The sequence below is a fragment of the Manis pentadactyla genome, chromosome 3 (genome assembly GCF_030020395.1).
Source record: "Manis pentadactyla isolate mManPen7 chromosome 3, mManPen7.hap1, whole genome shotgun sequence".
NCBI lineage: Eukaryota > Metazoa > Chordata > Mammalia > Pholidota > Manidae > Manis > Manis pentadactyla.
Window position 1 is genome coordinate 199,322,210 of NC_080021.1, and position 10,090 is coordinate 199,332,299.

Below are 10,090 nucleotides of genomic sequence, written 5' to 3' on the forward strand. Positions count from 1 at the left end.
CAAAAGAAAACAATAAAAAAATAGATAAATTGGACTTCCTCAAAATTAAAAAACTTTGTGCTTCAAAGATACTATCAAGCAAGTGAAAAGACAACTCATAGAGTGGGAGAAAACATTTGCAAATCATATTTGATAAGGGACTTGTATCTAGAATACCTATAGAATTCTAACAATTCAACAGTAAAAAGACAACTCATTAAAAAATTTGACAAATCATTTGAATAGACATTCCTCCAAATAAGATATACAAATAGCCAATAAGGACATGAAAATATGTTAGACATCATTAATCATTAGGGAATGCAAATCAAAACCACAATGAGATACTACTTTACACCCCCTAAGATGGCTAAAAAACTAACAATAGCAAGTGTTATTGAAGATACGGAGAAATTGGTATGCTCATATACTGCTGGTGGGAATGAAAAATGGTGGAGCTGCTGTGCAAAATGGTTAGGCAGTTCTTCAAAAAGTTAAACATATAGTTACCATATGATTTAGCAATTCTATTCCTAAGTATGTACCAAAGCTGATAACACATGTACACACAAAAACTTGCTATGTTCATAGCAGCATTATTCTTAATAGCTAACATGTGGAAACAACCCAAATGTCCATCAACTTGTGAACAGATAACAAAATTTGGTATATCCATTCAATGGAATATTATTTGATCATACAATGGAATGAAGTTATGATACATTACACAACATAGATGAACCTTGAAAACGTCCTAAGTGAAAGCCAGACACAAAAGGCTACATATTGTATGATTTATCCAAAATGTCCAAAAGAGCAAATCCATATATTTAGTAAGGCTATTAGTAGTTTCCAGGAGCTAAGGGAGGAGAAGGGGGAATGACTACTAATGGGTATGGATAATGGTGAAGATTGTACAATTTTATGAATATACTGAAAACCACTGAACCATAAATCAAAAATGGAATAAAGATATGTATTCTGCCTTCACCAAATCACCAAATGTAAATAAGAGTGCTCTGCAAAAATTATTTTTAAAAAAGAAAAAGAAATAAAAGCCCCTTTCACAGAAGCCAGTTTCTGTAATCATACTTGGGAAACCTTATCTTTCCAAAAGATGTGAATTAATGTGGGTATAATATCTTTGCCCATTGCCATGCATTACTGGTCAAGAGCCAAGACTTGTCAGGAGGACAATCTATAATCACTGATCAATCAGGAAGAACATATTCTTGATTAGCTGTTCCTTCTCTGCATGGATGTTTGTGTGCCAGATCATTCAGTGGCACGATCTATTACCAATACAACTCTCTACCATTATTCTTACAACTAAGTAACCTTTAAGGGAAGGACACCAATCCCACAAAAAGGATCCAACTACTTTGGATTCTTAAGACACTAAAAAAAAGTAAGAATTTGATTGAAATGCATGATTGTCCAGAATGTCTAATTTAGAAATCACTTGACCTCCAAGAAATAATTAAGTGGTCCATCCAGTACATTCAGAATTATTTCTGATGTTGTCCACTTTGAGTGCACGGTCCAGGTGTCAGAAGCCAAGCTGTAAGTACATTAGCAGTTGGGTTTTTACATTATGTTGGCCTTTACCTTTTTTTATCACTGTAGCTTGGCACATTGTTTATCATGACCCTCTTCCTAGGGAAACAAAGTTAGTCCTCAAATTAGAATCTTTATCAGGAAAGGGGAATTGGAGAGACAACAACATTTAAAAATGTATTATTGTAAGTTACTTTTACCAGATATGAGGTCATCTCTGTTTTGCTCACAAAGGGTATCTTTACTCCAAAAAACACTTGGAGTTTCTTCATTTCTACTTCTATAGAAGGCAACTGCCCTGGTTCAGAGCCATTTCTCCTCTCACCTGGACCAGGTCTATGCTCATAACTCATCTCCCTTCTCCTTTGTTTTCTCCCCTGTAATCCATTCTTCACACAACTATATGTAAACCTGAGCACATCATTCCTTTACTCAAAACTCTCCAGCAATCCTTCCATTGTTCTCTGAAATAAAATGAAAGTCCTGACCATGGCCTCAAGTTCATGCATGATCTGGTCCTCCTCTATGCCACAGCCTCATCTCATGCCTCTTTGGCTCTCAGTCACTCTATCTCCAGACACATCATGCTTCCCTTGGTCCTTTCTCCAAGCATGTTCCCACTTAGGGGGCTTAGAGGAGGTATCTGATCGCACCTCAGTCCCCTTTCATGAATGGAATCAACAGGAAAGAAGACATAGGAATCAGGCCCTCAAAAAGCAAAATATCAGCATTATTCCTGAAAATGTTGGATTAGAAAACAGACTTAGATATACAGCTCTAATCAAGCTTTCTGGGAGTCAACAGTTCCTTGAAGAAATACAAGGACTGAGGCAAATGTGTTTCATTTTTACTTATTTCAGGCCCCTGTTTTATTTCTTGATGATTGCAGAAACTAGTGAATACTTTGTCTAATAATAAAATGGTATGTTTTGTGGTATCAGTTTCCATGTTAACACAATTTTTAAACAATTGTAGAGAGTCTGAGCTTTTTCTCCCCTTTGATTTATCACTTTTGCAATTTACAGAAAATTTATTGTAGTGATACTCATGTTCATTTTATCAGGAAACACATTTAGAAAATCATTGGTTTTTCTGGAGAAATGTGATACCTGAATCTAGCACTGTTTCACTTCCCCCCAAAAAACAAACCAGTAGGTCAATTCCATTCAATCCTGAGTTGAGGGCAGGGTTTTGTGAAATAACACACATTGAACATTATTATAAAAATTATTCATAGACCTCAAACTGATATACTTATAGCTAACTTTTAAACATTCCCACCTAAAAACAAACCATGGGCTCTTACTAGAAAATGTGATTTGACCACCAAACACTTAAGCCAAAAATGAACTGCAAGGTGGCTGAATTAAAAGGCAATTTGTCTTGTCAGCTTTCTGATTTTGGAACAAATCACACTCTTCAGGAAAAACAAAAAAAAAGTGTGATCCCAGAGTTGCTTGTTTTGGTAAGTCTTCCCAGACTCCTTGGAAAGCAAATGTACTACTACTATGTTATAATAATACTGTAACAAGTGCTTTTCTGTATTGGTTCCTCCTATTTTGCGCTCCCCACAATGGCCATGTGAGTCTCTAGGGCAAGTAGGAATATTCCTTTGACAGGGGAGGAGACAGAGGCGCCCATGTGAGGTGATTTGCCTGACATTACACAGTGTACAGGCAGGAGACCCCGGATAAGATTCCGCCTAGTCATGATCCGGAAGTCAAAGGCCTCAGTCCTAGGCTGGCTGAGACTCTTTCTTCTGGACAGTCTCACACTTGCATGTAGGGGAAAAGCCAGTTACAGCAGGTAGAACTCTGTTCCCGGTGACAGGAACCATACTGACCTGGAAAAGAGAATCTGGCAATTCCAGGGGTTGGTGTGGCGTCAGTCAGGGTGTGGTCAAGGCCAGGTAATGTCACCAGGACCTAGTTCCTCTCTGGGTTCTTCATCCTCTGAGCTGCCCTGGTTTCTGACAAGCCTCTTCACTATGGCAGCAGTTTAGTTGCTGCAGTTCCAAACCGAACTTCCTATCACTTCAAATCCAGTGACAGAGCAAAAATGTTCTTCTCCCAGGAATCCCAGTTCCACTGGTTGTGATGGAGAAGACCAGTCAATAGAGCCACAGAGTGGGCCAAGATCACATGCTCGCCAGCTTTGGCCAGGCTGGGATGGTGAGACGTAGGATCCTGTAAAGGGAGACTTCAGGGACCCCACTGGCTTCTTTAGCAGGATGGCAGACTTTAGTTTTACTGTTCTTCTCAGATGGCACACAGTTTGGGGACAATACTTTTCCATGCAGAAATCGGGATATAAGAAAAGGGATAGAAAAAAAATCTGCCCCCTTTCATTTTAGTAGCATTCCTGTTTGAAATTGTCCATTGTTAAGAGAATCTTCTGATTTGGCTTCCAGAGCCATGCCAGCAGCACCAGCTACGAGGAAATGAAGCTGGGAGAGGTCAGAGAGGCTGTGTCCAGCTTACAAGCACCACATTCAACCTCAGCAAACAGCCTTTATTATCACTTAATAAACCAGGAGCCCAAGAGACCCACTCATTCCTGGCATGTGTGCAAGCAGCAAACTCCACAGTCTAGAACCAAGATACTTCTTTCATGATCTAGACAAGAAAAGAAGTGTAGTGTTTCTGGTCTATAATCATTAGTGTAACTGAGTCATTTCATTATACTACCCAATGGCAACCAGTGAGTTAGCATCAGCCCCTGATCCAAAGGGAATTCAAACCATGAAGACATACTGTTTTGGAAAAGTAAGAAGGTTAATAGGAATACAATGTAAATCAGGAGCCAATAAGTATTAATGCTTTTATGCTATAGGTTTTCAATGTATTCATATTGTTAAATTTAATAATAATGAGATTATTTATATGAGAAATTTATATTTAGTTTTATTGGCCAGGATAAGATAAAGGAAAGGAAGAATACTAGTAAGGGAAAGGTGTTGTCTACACCCAAATTTTATGATCCTTAATTTTTAAGTCATCTAATATTCCAGAATTGTTTCCATTTTACACTTAGGTTAGTTGAAGCAGGAGGCATTGTGTGAAATGAAGCCACTGAAAAAACCGAAGCTTATAAAAAAATTCTGTTCTCCAGGGCCCAGACTTTAGAAGGGAATTCCAGGCTACTTCTGATTTAAAAGTGATCCTTTTCCTCTGCGTGTTTCTTACTGATATCAGTGCTAAAGGACAGGTTCACATTTTTGTAGCGAATGTTAAGGCTCAGAGTTGCAAGCAACTGAAGCTTACATCGTATGATACGTTTTCACAGAATTTCTGGTAATGATGCAGAATGTGGCATGGAAACTGAGGAGGAGCAAGGGAGGAAGGTGGCAGCATGGACCACAAGCAAACACCAGCCACAGGCCCAGGCTGGTGGGAATCCTCCTGCCGCTGCCACTGCAAACGATGCCATTCATAGGGTTGTTGGGTCAAATACAGATTGCCTAGTTAAATTTGAATTTTAAATTAATTATGCATGAGTTTTCTTTTGATAGAAGTGTATCTCATGCAATATTTGGGATATACTTATACTAAAAAATTACACTAAGAATTGTTAGCTTTTTTATCAGAAATTCAAATTTAACTGTACTTTCACTTGCTCAACCTGGCAACAGCATGCTGGATGGACCCCTGCTATTACCACTGCTGTCCCTGGGCACCAGCTACCACAACCATTCAAACGGATTTTCCTGGCTCTTTGCCTCATGGGTTCCAGAAAGAAACTGACTGTAATCATTATGTGTGATTGGGGAGCCTCTGTTGTATGCCCCTGCTCGAGCTGCAAGGGAGGTCAGAAAGCTGGTGGTGTTTCCATTGTTAGTGGAAAGTGGCCTCCGTCCTCCACTAACTCTTAAATTTCTCATACATAGGAGTGGTGCAGTAGCGAGAATTGTGGGAGAGAAAAGAGAAATGCTTACCCTGCATTCCTTTTAACACACATTCCCTTCTTTCTCCTTGTCTAGTGGCCTATGGGTTGTGGGTCAGGCATGATAATGTAATTCTCTTAGCCAGTGACTGGCTCAAGAACCCAGACCTAAGCCAGTTAGCAGATGGCACCCCCATGGCCATGAGGGATATTTCAGGATTGGGCACATGATCCAAACTGGGCTGAGAATATGAGAAGGAAGTTCTCTAGAAGATTCTAGAGAAAGTTACCTTATTCCTGAGACTTGTATTAAAAAATGATCTCATCTTTCTCCAGTTACTGTGTTGGGTACTTGTGAGGCCTGGAAATTCTGCACCATTTCATTTCCAGCCTAAGATAAAGAAAACAAGGGCCCAAAGTAGCATGGTGATTGTGGCAAAGTCGAGCTGAAACCTCTGGATTAAATCTCCCCATGCCTGTTTTACATCTGGACACTCAGTTATGCGCATCAATATTTTTGTTTGGCTTAAGCAACTTCAAGTTGGGTGTTCTGGTACTTAGAGCCAAAAACAACCCGACTGAAAAAAGGATTCATGAATATGAGCCACTTTTGTAAGCTTATCTTTTGTTGCATTCTGAAAGTTAGGATAATGAATTTTGATTGAGCTGGCAATTATTGCTATTATGAAATTGTGAGGCCAAAAATTAGTATTTAAATTAATGCAATACAAACTAGAGATCTGCTTTATTAGGCCAGGGAAAGAAGCGGTTTATGATTATTGCCAGATTCTTGCTCTCTTTGCGTGAGTGCCCTGAGAATGAGCCAGCCTCTGAGGGAGTAGCCTCTGAGGAGAGAAACGTTTAAATTCCTGGAAAGGCCTGCAGTATAAACATAAACAGTATTTTAGAAAACATTACCTTCTGTCCTCCTTTCTTCATGACGTGGACAGCTGCTGCTTTGGCCTGCCCAGCAATGCCCCCGCCTTTAATAACACCCTGCTTTACCTTTGCAGAGCCCTCTCTCCTCCATTCCTTGTAATCCTGTTGGCATCAACCTTTCAGGGACCACAGATGCTCCCTACCACGAGGCCTAAGGGTGTGTGTGGACTTGAGGCTAGTCAGACTCTCCGTAAGAACTCAGCTTGCTAGGGGAGTAATACAGGAGGGAAAATCACAGGAGTCATTCCTACAGGGACTCTCCCTGGGTCCCTGCTCCTGAGGTCCCTGTAAATGACTGATTCCTGTCCTTTCTGAAGCTTGATTCTAGGGCCCCCCCAGTAGCTTTGCTGCTGAAAACCTTAGCCATGCTCACCACCAAAACAATCTTTGAACCAAGCCTTTACTTAGGAGTTACATACTGAATTTTTACTAGGCATGTGTGAATATAAGCCTGATATAAACCTGTTATTAATGACTTCTACCATGTGCCTAAATTATCATAGAGTCAATTAGCAAAAATGTTATTGGGACTTAATGAAAATTAAAATGTATATTTAAGATTTCTTTTAAAAGCCACGAATGTAGCATTTATTGTTTGCTTACTTGTCCTTATCATCTAGTGATATAAATACTATCCTTATCCCTATTTTACTGATTTTGAAACTAGAGCACAGAAAGGTTAAGTAACATGCTCAAGACCACACAGCTAGTAAATGACAGAGCTGTGATTCAAACTATTCAAACCAAACAGTCTGACTCCAATCCATGCTCTTAGCTACAGTGAAAAACCTGGCATCATCAGAACACTGAGACTTAAACTATAAAATCACCTTCTAATGAATAAGATTACTTGTATGCAAAAGCATCTTGATAAAAGTCTTCCAATCCAGAAGAAATAAAGATAAACAGAGTTGGCTGAAGCCCCTGAGTTCCAACTTTCAATTTTTGAGCCAAATGAAACCTGCTTAGGCTTTCCAGGAAAAAAAAATCCTCATCTAATTAGTTAGCAAGCACGAACTAAGTCCAAACACCTGCTACTGTTTTTTTTCCCCCTACTGTTGCCAGGTGCTCCGTGAGCACCCATAGGTCAATAAGTAATTATAATGAAGCTGAATATAATTAATTATATAACTTCAGCTTATTAAGTTTATTTCCATTAAAAGTGCCCCATAAAACTGGGAAATTTTAAAGGGTGTTATAGAAAATGGGAAGCTCGAGGAATAAAGCTTTTTTTACATTTGACTCAATCCTGAGTCATGTCTCCCATGGTGTGAATTCTCTAATATCACCACTATTACCTCTAGCAAACATCTATGGTGTTATCCACCCATTCGTTCAACTAAATGTATTGAATACCTGCTTAGTGCCAAGCACTGTCCTGGGCACTGGGATTACGGTGGTGAATAGGCGGGTGAAAATCTTCACCTTGTGGCGCTGGTGCTGTGTGTGTGCAATGCCACTGCTGTGCAATTGGAAAAGCCTGAACTTCTCCCAGCCCCTGATTGTTTCTGTTACTGTAATGAGCTCACCTGAGGACTGTGCTGAGTCTGGTATCAACTGGCCTGGTCCTTCAGAGGTGCACTGTGGCTAAAGACTGCCTGGCAGAGGTGTTACCATTTGCCCAGAGATAATGATGCATCATCATTGCATGTCCAGGACTTCACAGGAATAACCCGTGCACTTCATATATCCTGACATGCTGAATCCACACGACTGCCTAAGAGCTGGTGCCCCAGCTCCTGACACTGCTGTCCTGGACGCATCCTTTCTTCTTCATCCCCTGTCCCAAAATCATTCCCTTCCTGCCGTCCCACACCTTGGATGTGAACTTGCCTGAGGACTGTCATGACTCACTAGTTTGAAAATGGAAAACCAAGAACCAAGGAATTCTTTTCAAAACATCAAGCAGTCTATTAACATCAGTGGAGTTCATATCAGAAGGAAAATGGGTCAAGGTTGAAAAAACAACTCACATGGATCTTACTGGTAAAACAAGAACTTGGGAAATGATGCATATAAGCAGGAATGGACAGTCGACTGATAGTGTGGCTGTTACCCAGCGCTGCAGAGAATCCTTCCTGCTGAGTAGAGAATTCTCGTGAAGCAGCTCCAACCAGCAATGTGAGGCTACTGCTTAGATGTCCCCACAGGTGTCACAGATGACAGAGAAGGCCCAGAAGCAGCTGTTCCTTGGGAGCTTAAGGAAGAGACTGGTTATAAAAGTGATGTTGCTGAACGTTCTCCAGCTGTATTTATGGATCCAGTCTTGTTCAAACTGTGCACACACACTGAGACCATAACTATTACTGGAGATGATGCTGAAAATATAAGGCCTAAGCCAAAGCCAGGGGAGGGAGACTTTGTGAAGTAATCTTAACTAAAGGATGATCTGCTGAAGGCAGCTGGTACTCTGGTGGCTGAATAACATCTGATGGTGGGTGCTAAAGTCTGTTCTTGGATCTGAAACATGCAAACATGAAGCCATTTGAAGTGCCCTTCCTGAAATCATAAAGGCCAAATGATAGTGGCCATATGATTTTATAAACGAAACCACCAGGCCTCCTTCACTAAGACTTTGTATTCAGCTTAGTTTCATGTAGATTTGAAATTAGCTTTTTCATAAAATAGAAGCAACACAGAATGCAAGAAATAATAAAATTTACCAATGTACCAATTTTCACATCTTAACATCTCTGAAATTAAAGAGTGTCATAGAAGTCATAGGTTCACATAGGTGCTGTCAGCAGGGAGGTGGTAGTGATGGGGATGTTGTCTGCAACATCACACTTGGGCATGGCTGTTCATGTTTTCAGTATTTCCGTTGAACTATGAGCATTGTTCATACCGTATGTGTTACTTGTTGTTTATGTCTTCCTGGATTTTGCCTGAAACTTTCTGTTGACAACTGCTGGTCAAATCATCTTGCAGAAATGGGTGCCAGGGGCATGGAAGAATGTGTCCAAGGTAGGCTGGGAGCAGGTGGGGCATGTGTCATGGAGTGCTTCTTTGGGGAGTGCTGCTTGGCTAATCTTATTGATGGAATAGAGGACATTTTTTGTATGGAAAAATCCTCAGTGACAAGAAAATATTGTGTTCTAGATTCATTGCTAGACGTGTTTTTCCTTAATGGTACATGGTGTGTCTTACAATCAAGTGTATTTTAAAATCAATAAAATACAGAATTATTATGCCCATTTTAGAGAGGACGAAGTAGACACACAATAATGTGACTTAACTCTTCCAAAACCCCTTACAGCTAGTAAGCGGCAGAGCCAGGATCATATCCTGAACTATGTAATAGTTGATACAGGGTCTAAACACACCACCATTGTACCTTGCTAATCCTTGGTATTTGTGCAGCTGATCAAGGAAGGTTATTGCAGCCTGATTTACTCAGTGAACTGTTTCTTCGGATGCCCCTGGAAACGGGTCCAGTGGTGAGCAAGAGCTTGAAGCTACCCTCACAGAGCACAAAACTTAATAAGGGACTAGGTCTTAATCATCTAACAGCAAGAATAAATGTATAGCTGCAACCGTGCAGTAACAGGAAGGAGAACTATCTAGTGATACTCAAATGTAACATGTGGCCCCTTCTGTAATCTGGGAAATCCGAGAAGGCTTCCTGGAAGACTCCTTTGAGCTAAAGGTAAATAGGCAAACAGGTTGGAGGGAAGAGCACTCCAGAAAGAGGGAACAGCATGTGAAAGGCTAGCACTTTCCCTGACTGAAAAGA

General features: G+C 40.4%; 1 pseudogene; it reads left to right on the top strand.

The window, feature by feature from the left end:
• Window positions 1-8,222: 8,222 nt before the first annotated feature.
• LOC118921490 (ADP-sugar pyrophosphatase-like) lies at window positions 8,223-8,890 on the top strand (annotated as a pseudogene).
• Window positions 8,891-10,090: the final 1,200 nt, after the last annotated feature.